This window comes from Equus caballus, chromosome 1 (assembly GCF_041296265.1).
Source record: "Equus caballus isolate H_3958 breed thoroughbred chromosome 1, TB-T2T, whole genome shotgun sequence".
NCBI lineage: Eukaryota > Metazoa > Chordata > Mammalia > Perissodactyla > Equidae > Equus > Equus caballus.
Genome location: NC_091684.1, coordinates 83,817,955 through 83,830,542, shown reverse-complemented (window position 1 = coordinate 83,830,542; position 12,588 = coordinate 83,817,955). Strand labels below are relative to the sequence as shown.

The window sequence follows — 12,588 nt, the reverse complement described above, 5'->3', positions numbered from 1 at the left end:
CTATTTTTAATTTTTTGAGATATCTCCATACTGTTTTCCATAGTGGCTGCACCAGTTTCCATTCCCACCAGCAGTGTATGAGGGTTCCCTTTTCTCCACATCCTCTCTAACATTTGTTATTTTTTGTCTTGTTAATAATAGCCTTTCTGACAGGTATAAGTTGATATCTAATTATAGTTTTGATTTGCATTTCCCTAATGATAGTGATGTTGAACATCTTTTCATGTGCCTCTTGGCCATCTGTATATCTTCTTTGGAAAAGTGTCTGCTCGTATCCTCTGCCTATTTTTTGATCAGGTTGTTTTGTTGTTGTTGTTGAGTTATAGGAGTTCTTTATATATTTTGGAAATTAACCCCTTGTTGGATATGTGATTTGCAAATATTTTCTCCCAGTTGATGGGTTGTCTTTTCGTTTTGTTCATAGTTTCCTTTGCCTTGCAGGAAGCTCTTTAGTCTGATGTAGTCCCATTTGTTTATTTTTTCTTTTATTTCTCTTACCTGAGTAGACATGGTATTCGAAAAGATGGTGCTGAGACCAACGTCAAAGAGTGTACAGCCTATATTTTCTTCTAGGAATTTTATGGTTTCAGGTCTTACATTAAAGTCTTTAATCCATTGTGAGTTAAATTTTGTGTATGGTGTAAGATAATGGTCTACTTTCATTCTTTTGCATGTGGCTGTCCAGTTTTCCCACCATTTATTGAAGATATTTTCCTTTCTCCACAGTATGTTCTTGGCTTCTTTGTTGAAGATTAGCTGTCCATAGATGTGTGGTTTCATTTCTGGGCTTTCGGTTCCGTTTCATTGATCTGTGTGTCTGTTTTTGTACCTGCACCATGCTGTTTTGGTTACTATAGCTTTGTAGTATATTTTGAAGTAAGAGATTGTGATGCCTCCAGCTTTGCTCTTTTTCCTCAGGATTGCTTTAGCTATTCAGGGTCTTTTGTTGTTCCATATAAATTTTAGGATTCTTTCTTCTATTTCCAAATTCTCAGTTTTTGTACGTGTCTTCTTCTCCTTAGATCTCTGGGAGAAGGGACTTTCTCCTTCACCTCTAAGCAAGTCCCTGCTCTGTGGGCATCTTCTTCTCCTCTCCTGGGATCTTACTACCTCAGTTATTTCCAAGATTTCTAATAACTCCACTATCATTCTCCTTTCTGGACTCTTCCTCTCTTCATATAGATTTACCGGTCCTTCCCATAAATTCACCTCCCTCTCTCTGTCTCTCATCTCCATTTTTCTCCCCATTTACAGGTGCCTCTCTAGCCTCTAGACCCTCTTTCTCCCAAGAGATTTTCTACAATGATGGAAATGTTCTGTCTACATTTGTGCTGTCCAGTGCAGTAGCCACTAGGCACTTGTGGCTATTGAACACACTTGAAATGAAACTAGTGTGACTTGAAGAAATGAATTCTTAATTCTTTGCATTTAATTTAAATTTAAAACAGTCACGGGCCGGCCTGGTGGCGCAGCAGTTAAGTTCACACGTTCTGCATCTCAGCGGCCCGGGGTTCACCAGTTCGGATCCCAGGTGCGGACATGGCACCACATGGCAAGCCATGCTGTGGTAGGCGTCCCACGTATAAAGGAGAGGAAGATGGGCATGGATGTTAGCTCGGGACCAGGCTTCCTCAGCAAAAAGAGGAGGACTAGCAGTAGTTAGCTCAGGGCTGATCTTCCTCAAAACAATAAAAAACAGTCACAAGTGGCAAATGGCACCAATAGTGGACAATAGGTAGACTTTCTGAACCAGAGTTCCTCATGTGAGCCACAGAACACAGAAAATTATTGAGTATATCTTCTCAATTCTCCCAAGAATGGTACATAACTAGTACTGTTCTAAGATGCATAGAAGAGAAGTTAACTTGTTATATACAGTGGATGCCTAGGGTATTGGGACTTTATTCTCTCTGTTCAGGTAATTGAAGTCTTTCTCTCCTGCCTGTTGAAAGAGGAAGTTCAAATATCTGTCATTTGCAAAGGTCATCAGCATCTCTTAAAAGGGAGTCCAGTGAAAGCTTTTCTTTCCTGGCTCCTTACTCTCTGCTTTAGTCAAATTGATCACTATCCTCCAAATGCGACTTTTAGTTTTCTACCTTTCAGCCTAGTATTTTGCTGTATCCTCAGCCTCTTACCTCCTTCTCTCTCTCTGCACTTACCAAACTATATACATTATTCATGGCTCATGTCCTGGCTTTTTATAAAAGCTTCCACAGACCAGATAAGCCTATGAAAATTGAAATCCTTCAGTCTTTAAAAAATATTTATATTGAAGTCTTAGTATATTCCAAGCAAGCACTAAAGATAGAGTGGTTCATAATAATAATAATAGATTAATATTTATTGAAATCTTATTATGTGCCATTTTCTCTTCTTAGCTCTATATGTACATGATTCATGTACTTCTCCTAAGTACCCAATGAGATAGATATTACTATTATACACACTTTACAGATGAGGACACTGAGGCATATAGAAGTAACATGCCCACGTCCCATGTTCAGTAAGTGACCCAATGTCCTGCTCTTACAGAGTTTATATCATGCACTTGCTGGTTCTTCGTATTCCTCAACAGCACTTAGGAATTCGCAGCTTGTTATATCTCTTTTACCTGTGTTTTGTTTGGTTGTTAGCCTTTGTTTTGTTATTAGGCTTTTGTTGCTAAACATGTCACACAGTAGACCTTTCCTTCCCAATAACATTGTAAACTTCTAATTTAGGGACCAAGCTGTCTGTCCCTTTGTGTTCAGTAAGCACTAACATCATATTTGGGGCATTTTCAGACTATGGATATGAACCTTTCATAGGTTCTGAAATCAATTGACTGTTTACCTAATTCAAAACTCATTATTTTAATGAAGTAGAATGCAATAATATCAAGCTGTGGTGCATCCATACAATGGAATATTATTCAACAATAAAAAGAATGAACTCTTGAAGACATGGAGGAATCTTAAATGCATCATGCTATGTGAAAGGAGCATATGAAAAAGCTGCATGTTGAGGGATTCTAACTATATGAAATTCTGGAAACAGTAAAACTATGGAGACAGCGCAGTGGTCAATGGTTGCCAGGGTTCGGGGGAGGGAAAGAGTGAATGATGAACAGGTAAATCGCAGGGGTTTTTAGGGCAGTGAAACCCTTCTGTATGATACTGTCATGGTGGATATGTGTCATTATACATTTGTCAAAATCCATAGAATGTGCAACCCAAAGAGTGAGCCCTAATCTACACTATGGACTTCAGTTAATACAGATGTATCGATATTTGTTCATTGGTTGTAAGAAGTGTATCACACTGATGCAAGATGTTAATAATAAGGGAAACTGGGGTTGGGAGAGGGTATGAGGAGAGGAATATATGGGAATTCTCCGTAGTTTCTGTTCAATTTTCCTGCAAACCTAAAACTAAAGAATGAGGCCTATTAATTTAAAAAAACAGAACAGGGGCTGGTTCGGTGGTGTAGCAGTTAAGTTCGCACACTCCGCTTTGGGTTCACTGGCTCAGATCCTGGGCATGGACCTGTGCACCGCTTGTCAAGCCATGCTGTGGAAGGCATCCCACATATAAAGTAGAGGAAGATGGGCACAGATGTTAGCTCAGGGCCAATCTTTCTCAAAAAGATTAACTAATTAAAATTTAAATTAAAAAAATAGAACAGAAAATATCTAAGCACACCATGCATTGTGAGAATACTGTTTCAGGAAACATTTTGTTGCAGTTTTAGATATGTGTGTGGGTGCATGGGTTGCAATATGAAAAATATGTATCTTATTGTGGATAAGAAGTCAAAAAAGTTTGAAAGCCACTGTTTTACAGATTATGGCGAATATGCAATACCTATTTGCCAGCTGATTGAAAACCCATCTTAGAATTCTAGTAATAGCCTGCCTCATGTAAAGAGGAATATTCTATCTACAGACTTTAGGAGGTATGAAATGTGACTGGTGCAATGTGTCTGTTTTCTAAAATGGTTGTGCATGATAGTTATAGGATACTTTATGAAAGCCTTTAATCATGAGATATAACAAAATTAACTCAAAAGGTGCAAATGACAAAATGGTTTTTGTCAGGATGTTTTTCAGTGTTCCTCATTGAATGTGGTAGATATCTATTCAAGTTTTGGTAAAATAATGGGAGTATCTTGATTTTTCTTTTAGTACAGCAGAACTAAATTATGGCTTCAAAACAATATCAGACCTAGTTTTTAGGTAATATTTGAGGTAACCTGTAAACATAGAGACTGTGTTTATTTGGTTCGCATTATCGTCCCCAACCTTGCTCAGGATAGATGCTCAATACATGCAAGTCTAGTTTTTGACTGATTCAAGTTAGTAATTTTCTGCAATTGTCATTAATAAAGGATAAGAGTGTTTGTTCAGTGATTTTGTTTCTGTAATGTTTGGTGTTTCTTTCTTTTTTTTTTTTGCTTTGTTTTTTAATATGACATGTGGATTTGTGTGTTTGGGAAGCAGAAGATCTTAGCCAGTGCTGTCCTGGTGCTGGGGCAGCTCTTGAATTGGAACTGATGAGGTGCTGCTCTTCTGTCTGCTCTGCTTCCTCAAGGCTTTCAGTCTTATCTCTTTTCTCTTCCTTTTTCTTCTTCCCTGTTTCAATATAGATCACCATGAGAGCTCTGACTTTTATCTCAGAAAACTTATGAGGCTATCAAGAGTTAACACACTAAATTGTATCAACAGTTTGCTAAACTCCTGGATCCCATATAATCCACATTCAACACACTTACTTTTCTCTCCCTCGCCGTGCATCTCCAGGAGAGGGAAACATGAATGCTTCCCTATGACAAATATACTGAAGGTGATCTCATCACATAGCAATGCCGCAGTAGTCAATGGAATGGAATCATAAAAGAAAGGAAGAATATACAGTAGTAAATTGATTTCTCATTTGCTGCCTAATTGTCTTTAGGCCTGTTTGCATTTTTAAGGAAGAATAAATAAAACTAAAATCATACGTGTTGTATTTCCAAATGAAACAAGAAGCTAGTCTTATATCTGAGACAGGAGTTGAGCAATGCTAATTTACTCTTAAATTTTGTGCAATGCCAAGTAGCATATGTTTATTTTTCAGCTTGTTAACTATAGTCAACCCTTCCCAGTAGAAGACTCTTACAATATTCCTTTAGAGGCTTTCTGTAAAAATACAGATTCTTGGGCCTTCTTGAATTAGACTCTCTGGAGATGGTACCCAGAAATATTCCCCTTTAAAGAAGTTTCCAGGGAATTTTGATGATTTCACCCAGTTAGGGAACCAATGGGATACCATCTTGAGCAATAAGTGAAAGCCATTTAAATATCGAAATTATTTTCTAAAATATGTAAAACATTTAAAAATTAACTTATTTTTTTCTTAGTCATGAAACTAAGTTTCACAAATGTTTGACTCAAATTTATCCTCTAGGTCTCCCTTCTGGCCCCTAAGAAGAATTGAAAGCTACTAAAATACTAATGTAGTCTTCATTTTAAAAATATTTTTATGTCATTGGAGAGGAAAGCAATAGATAAATAATCTCACTTATCTAAGAAACTTCTGTGTCTATAAATATTTAGAGTCCTTTCTATCTGAGCATAAAGCACTGTCCTCACGTAAGTCATCCTGTTCCATCCAGCTCTGTTAGCTCATGTGAATAAGACTGGGAAGGAAAGTAGATTTTATTCCATGTTTGATTTATCACTGATTCAACAGTATCAAAAGCAGTTTTTAAATTCCTGCTTGTGCGTGGCCCTGTTCTTTGTGCTCGACAATGAAAGTTACAGGCCCACTGGTCTTGCTTCCTTAGAACTAATGGGGCCTTCTATATATATCTGAAATACTTTCTAAACTTTTTCATTTTTTATTCTGTGAGATGGAGAAGACAATTACCCAGTCCCTTTGGCAGAGGGACCTGTATGGTTTAGAAAGTTCCTTTTGTTCTCCCACACCCTTATCTTTAGAATCTCTCCTCATGATTCCCCGCTCCTTTTCTTCCTCAGCCTCCCATGGAAACTGCTCCGTGAGTCCCCTCAGGACACAGCAGACACCTTGCCCAGCCCCCCTCACTACCACCTTCTCTGAAACTCCAGCCTCTCTCATCCCTTCCATCTTCCTCTGGGCTTCCCTTTGACTCTCGTTGAAGCTTTTAGCTTCTCATGCTTCAGTGTCACGAGACATTACTGGAGAAACCCACAAGCCTTGTAGACAAGACAATGTCTACGTGTGGGTCTTCCCACGTGCCTTGTGGATGAGACAATGTCTAAATGTGGGTCTTCCTGGCTTCTCAGCGCACTTCCTGTCTGCCTTTCATAAAGGCTTAGTCTACTCTTCACAGTGGCTTCCCGAAAGTTCCCCTTCACTTTTTGCCCCTAATTCTACACATTGCCCTTGCAACCAAAGGTCTCTTAGGATACTCCATCACCTGCTCTTCTGAGACACCTAGAACTGGCACATCTGCAAGCCGGTCCCCTTCAACATGTCTGTCTGTATCCTTGCATCACTCCCTCTGTCTCTAGAGAAGAAAAGTCCCTTCAACTAAGACATTCACTTTTCTACCAGGATGCTCATCCAATCTCTCCGGTCTCCTACATCTGCCCTGTTAGCCTATTTGTTGACTTCCTATTCTGGTATTTTAAACAGTAAAAACTTTAATTTTTTTCTCATCATAAGAAAAAAAATTGTAACTATGTGTGATAACAGATGTTAACTGTGGTGATTATTTTGCAGTATTTACAAATATTGAATCCTTGTGTTGTACACCTGAAACTTATATAATGTTATATGTCAACTATACCCTGATAAAAAACATTTTTTAATTAAAATCTTTTTCTTAAAAAGTTAAAAATGCTTCTTGACCTCACCTCCTTGTCTCCTTTTACTCGTTCAGAGGACTTGAATGTCACCATGTGCCTGGCGCTGTCTCCTCCAGTTAGCCTGTTTTCCTGCTTCCCCTTTGCTGCCAGATTCTTCAGCATTATTTGCCCTTCTTCGCTGTCCTATCTCCTTTTTAATTTACTGTCATTTGGCTTCTCCTTAATTACCGTGAAACATTGGTCTTAAAGGTTATCAGTGAACCCTGCTCTTTCTTAACCTAAGCTATTTTTTCTAGTTTTTCTACCTGAAAACTTCTTAGAAGTTGAGGCAATTGGTATGCATTTCTTGACATTGCCATCAATAATATCTGAGAATCCTTGTGTTCTCCCACGTTCTCTTATTGATTTATGGGTCTGCGCTAGATTCTTCTTTTCTACCTCCCGCCTCCTAAAATAGTTATTCACTAAGACTAAGTCTGCTTCTTCTGTTTCACACTCTCTCTCCTTCCTATTCGACGTCTCTCTTCTCGAATCACTCTTGTAGCTGTTGTGCAGGTCGGTCATCTTTATATTTTAATCTTTAAACTCTCTCCAAGGTTTACTTTCTACGTTACTAATTGTTTATATTGCTGAATTAGCACCCTTACACTAAACTCAGAATCTCTAAAACACGGATCTATTTACCATCCTTCCAAAATTCACACACAGACACGCATACATTTTCTTTCCCTTTTTATCTCAAAGGAATAACCATTCTCCTGGTTCCTTGACCTTTTAAAAATATGTGAATAATCTCCTTTTTCTTTTATATCCAGTCAGTCGAGAAGTTTTGTTGGTCCCAGCCTGTTGGTAGCGATGCTGTAGACTAGGAAGGCTTGAGGCATTCGCCTGGCCCATATTACTTGTGGCGAGCCCCCATAGACAACTGAGGCCAGTGTTGTGGCTGGACCCACCCTTGTGGTATGCACAACCATCAGGGAACTTTGAAGAACAAGATTTATTACTCATGGGTGCTAGAGGGTGCTTGGCACTCCTGAGGGCCACACAACATGGCCGAGGGTAGAGAGAGGGAGAGAGCGGAGGCCGGAGGCTCTGCCTTCAATGGAGTGTAAGGATGGAGTGCCTGGGGTTTTGCGGGTTCACTTTTTATTGGCAAATTTAAGACATGAGAGCAGGAATTAGATGCGGAAAGGGAAAAGCAGGGTCGCTCAAGTGGGCAGTTATCTGGTTTACCCAGGGCTTCCTAAGGGGAACTTCGTGGGTGAGGCAGCCTGGTTTCTTATATAGTTGTTTTATTAGCAGCTGTGTCACACAGCTGGGGATGTTTATTCAAGATGGATGTTTTTGAAATAGATGCCTTGGCAATCAAAAGCTTGATGTCAGGCCCTTACATTACAATCCAAAAGCTTAATGTCAGGCACTTACACTCAGAAGTCTAGTTAAATGTTTTCTTCATGATGTTCTTTGGCACCTGTCGCTTATATTCCACCCCTCCCTCAACATCCAGTCTGTTGCTCGGTGCCTAGATTCCTGCAGTCACCTCCCGACTTCTCATGATTCCCACCATAGCTGCTCCCCATGATCACTCTATTTCAGCACTGTCAGTTACAGGTTGATTATCATTCAGCTCTTTGACAGGTCTTCAGTGTGAATTTAAAGTGCAAAACTTAGAGCTCCATGAAGAAACTGAAAGACAGAAGGGGAAGTAGTTTTCTCAAAGAAGTGTTGCTTCATTTTCTCCTTCTGCACACACCACCCCCTTAAGTATCTATGCACCAGTCAAGCTGCCTGATACCCTCTGCTGCCACCTGCCTCCGGACGTTTTCCTATCTTTCTCTGTGCATGAGTCTTCTTGTCTCCAGTGTCTTTCTATCAAAACCCTTCCCCACTTTATAGGATCCAACACAAACCAACTATCTCTGTGTGGTCTTTCACTGTCCTCCCATGCCTGATAAGAATTGAACTCAGCCTTCTCTATTCTCTTATAACTTTATAACTCTATTACAGACCTGTTTTCTTTCTCATACAACTTAAAGCAATAAACAATAAGTATTTTGTGTTGAATTGCTTTGAAATCCAGCAATGTGTGCAGACTCTAAGCATCTCATTTTATTAGGAGTTTACTGATACTTGAAACTGCTTTATTCATCACTTAAGGTCAATACATTTTTAGAATTTGATTTGGTCCCTGCTGCTTTAGTCCCTTGCCCTTTGTGTCTAGTCAGCATTCCTTCTCAACGATATCATTTATGTAAAGACGGTCCTTGTCACCTCAATCTTCTACTCAAAACATTCAGTAACTCTGCATTGCTCTCAGGATATGTACAAATTCCTAAAGTCCAGCATTCCAGACTTTCCCTAGTCTGTCTGCAACCTAATTTCCTATAACTCAGCCCAGTGTTCTTCTCCCTTGGTGCAATAGTTTATCATCTTTATTCTTGAGTCTTAACCTTTAGTTTTATTGTCCCTATCCCTAAGGCACTTCCCTCCTCTTTTATTTTATGATCTAGCTTATCTCCCACAGAAGTATCCATTTATCCTTTATGAATCCTTTATGAATCTATGCCTTTCCCACAGTCCTATAATACTAACTGCCACTAACACTGAGCACCACATTTGATAGATCAGATAGATGATAGATAGTTAGATAGATAGATAGATGTAAATATCCACATCATATATATATATATTATATACATAACATATATATAACTTTATGTCATTTTACTTATGATGTGATTATCTTTTTTCCCAAAAGATAACCTAAACTGCCCGAAAGCGAAGATGATGACTTACGTTTCTCTATATCCCACAAAGACACTAGTGTATCATGCTTTCTACCTGAGTTTCTCTGGAATGATTAAATATACAACATCTTGGAATAGAAACAGACTTTATATGTCTCTTTCTAGCAATTTTTTGACCCTCATTCTATAGTGAGACTCTTTTTCCTTATAATTCTTTAAGCTCTTATTCCTAAGGTGAAACGTTTTATAAGAAGATACGGTTAAAATTTAAAGGAATTGTGTCTAAAGGAAAATTAGAGCTCTCCAATAATAGGCACACATGTTGCCTCGGTACAGCTTGAACTCTTAAACACTCTGCAGCTTTGTTGTTCTGGTTTAACACTAAGAACACTTAACAGTTCATCCATAACGTGTTGGTTTCTGGAGAACAGAACTCTAATTCATCACATCAGAATTGGATTGCAGAAGCTTATGTTCTTCGTTGGTTACTAATACATGTTTTTTGTCCACTCTTGCTCATTAGAAAAACAGTTTGGGGTTATTCATAGAAAGAACGGATAGTTCTAGAGATAAATAGGATCAGGGGGAAATGCCGTATCTCATTTTATACAAAGCTAAGAAACTGAAAGGGACATTAATTTCTCTAAAGGGCGTCCCTGCCTACATAGTTGAACACTTCCTTCTACACCCTTAATCAATTTCTATTCTGACTGCCTTCATCCTGAGCTTCAATCTCACGGGAAAATCTAGGAGGCCCTGTCAGGATGGAGCCTGTGCACACTCGGTGTTGGCCAGGAATGAACGGGCTCAGCACTTCCGGACCCAAACCCCCTCATGTGACTGCAGGCCTGGAGCCAACTTTCCCTGAAGTTAGCTAGAATTCAAATGCCTTAAAAGGGAAAGGTAGGATGAAAATAATTAAGCCCAATTTCCTTTCCCTTTTAAATTTTTCATACTGTCTCTTTCTTTGTGTTCATTGTGTTGAATTGGTTTCTTTGTTCTGTTTGTTTCAATCAACTTGTTAAGCAGACTTGTTCTTCAACTTCACTAACAGAGTGGGCTTTCTCTACACCTTGTTTTATTTTTTCTAAAAGGACCTCTCTAGTGCAGGCCAGGCTTACTAAAATTCGTCATTGTTTAACATAAGGAAGCAGACTCAGAGATTTAACTAACTTTCCGTCAAATTGTTCAGGTCTTGACTTACACGTGCCGCTCAAGTTGCTTCTGATATGAAAACTGCCGTTGACTGAGAGATACAAGAAGGAAAGTAAAGGATGGCATGCAAAATGTAAGAAAGACCCTGCAAGACTTTACACAAATCAGGGGACAAGAATGTGGAGAAGAGGGGGTTAAAACAGATGTCTAATGCTAACTAATATACTAATGATAATATCTTAAAGAAATGCAGTCCACTAGATGTTTAAAACGCTTTAAATAGAAATGTGTAGGCATATTCAGAAGTAGGCAGAATAGCATAATCTGTCCCCTGCACTCACCACCTAGCCTCAATAATTAGCAACACATGACCAACTTGTTTCTTCTCTATGGCACCCTTTTCCCACTAACACTGGATTATTTTTAAACAAATGCAAGGCGTGAACATTTCCTAATGTGCCAAAACTAATATTGTAAAATTAAAAAAGTCTTTTTAAAATAAAATATTAGATTTTTAATGAGATCAGCTCTGATACTGTAAAAGAATAAGAAGCCAGGTAAGGTTTTATTTTAATCAACTGTATTGAGGTGTAATGTATGTACAATAATAAGCATCCATTTTAAGTGTGTATTTGGATGAGCTTAAACAAATGCGTCTACTGTGTTATTACCACTGAATCAAGTCATGGTACACTTCTGTCACCACACATAGTTCCTTTATACCCAGTTTTTGTCACTTGACACAAACTCTACCCCCACCTCAAGCCCCAGGCAATCACTGTTCTACTTTCTGGCCCATAGATTCGATTTCTGTTTTCTAGAGTTTTATAATAATGGAATCCTACAATGTGTATTTTTTGTCTGTCTTCTTTTGCTCAACATGATTTTTTTTTTTTTTGAGGAAGATTAGCCCTGAGCTAACATCTGCCGCCAATCCTCCTCTTTTTGCTAAAGAAGACTGGCCCTGAGCTAACATCTGTGCCCATCTTCCTCTACTTTGTGTATGGGACCCCTGCCACAGCATGACTTGATAAGTGGTCCATGTCCGCACCCGGGATCTGAACCGGCGAACCCCAGGCCATCGAAGGGGAAGGTGCCAGCTTAACTGCTGCATCACCGGGCCGGCCCCTCAACATAATATTTTTGAGATTTATACATGGTATTGTGAATATCAGTATTTCATCCCTTTTTATTGCCTTTTTTTTTATTCCATTGTGTAACAGTATCAAGATTTGCTTCTCTATTCCATCTGATGGACTTTTTTTCCAGTTTGGGGCAATTATGAATGAAATTGCTATGAATATTTATGTGCAAGTTTCTGTATAGACATATATTTTTATCTCTCTTGGTAAATAACTAGGACTATAATCACTCAGTTATCTATTAAGCATTTGTTTAACTATATAATAAACTGCAAAACTGTTTTCCAAAGTGGTTGTACCATTTTACATTCCCACCAGTAGTATATGAAAGTTAGAGTTTCTTCACATCCTTGACAAAATTAATATAGTCAATCATTTTAATGTTAGATATTCTTACGGGTACATGATGGTTTTAATTTGCATTTTCCTAATAATTAATGTTGTTGAGCATCTTTTTCATAGTGTTACTGGACTCCTCAAACTCTGATCACTGCTTCTTCAATTTAGTGAGGCAAACAAGCTCTGCTTGGGCTCCCCTACCTTTGCCTCTTTCCAGAAATCTCTTCCAAAGACCCCAGATGTAGGTTACTCTTCTCTTATTGATTTTGCAGTAGTGCACTACCTGTTGTCCAATTCCTGAAAACAGTTATTTCATTTATTTTGTATAGTTTTCTAGGTTGTTTTCTTTTTGGAGGGGCTATGTCAGGATGTAGGTTACATTCCATCCTTGTCACTC

General features: G+C 38.6%; 1 protein-coding gene across 14 annotated transcripts in view; it reads left to right on the top strand.

The window, feature by feature from the left end:
- Positions 1–12,588, top strand: part of CHRM3 (cholinergic receptor muscarinic 3) — a 453,733-nt gene that overhangs the window by 228,611 nt on the left and 212,534 nt on the right. For 3 of the 14 annotated variants that reach the window (XM_070263311.1, XM_070263720.1, XM_070263771.1), the window contains exon 4: positions 10,748–10,843. The exons of 9 other annotated variants lie outside the window; for them this stretch is intronic. The gene's annotated coding sequence lies outside the window, so the exon portion shown is untranslated. Of the gene's footprint in view, positions 1–10,323; positions 10,459–10,747; positions 10,844–12,588 lie in introns of those variants that run through there. 2 more of the 14 variants (XM_070263361.1, XM_070263425.1) reach the window with 2 other exon arrangements.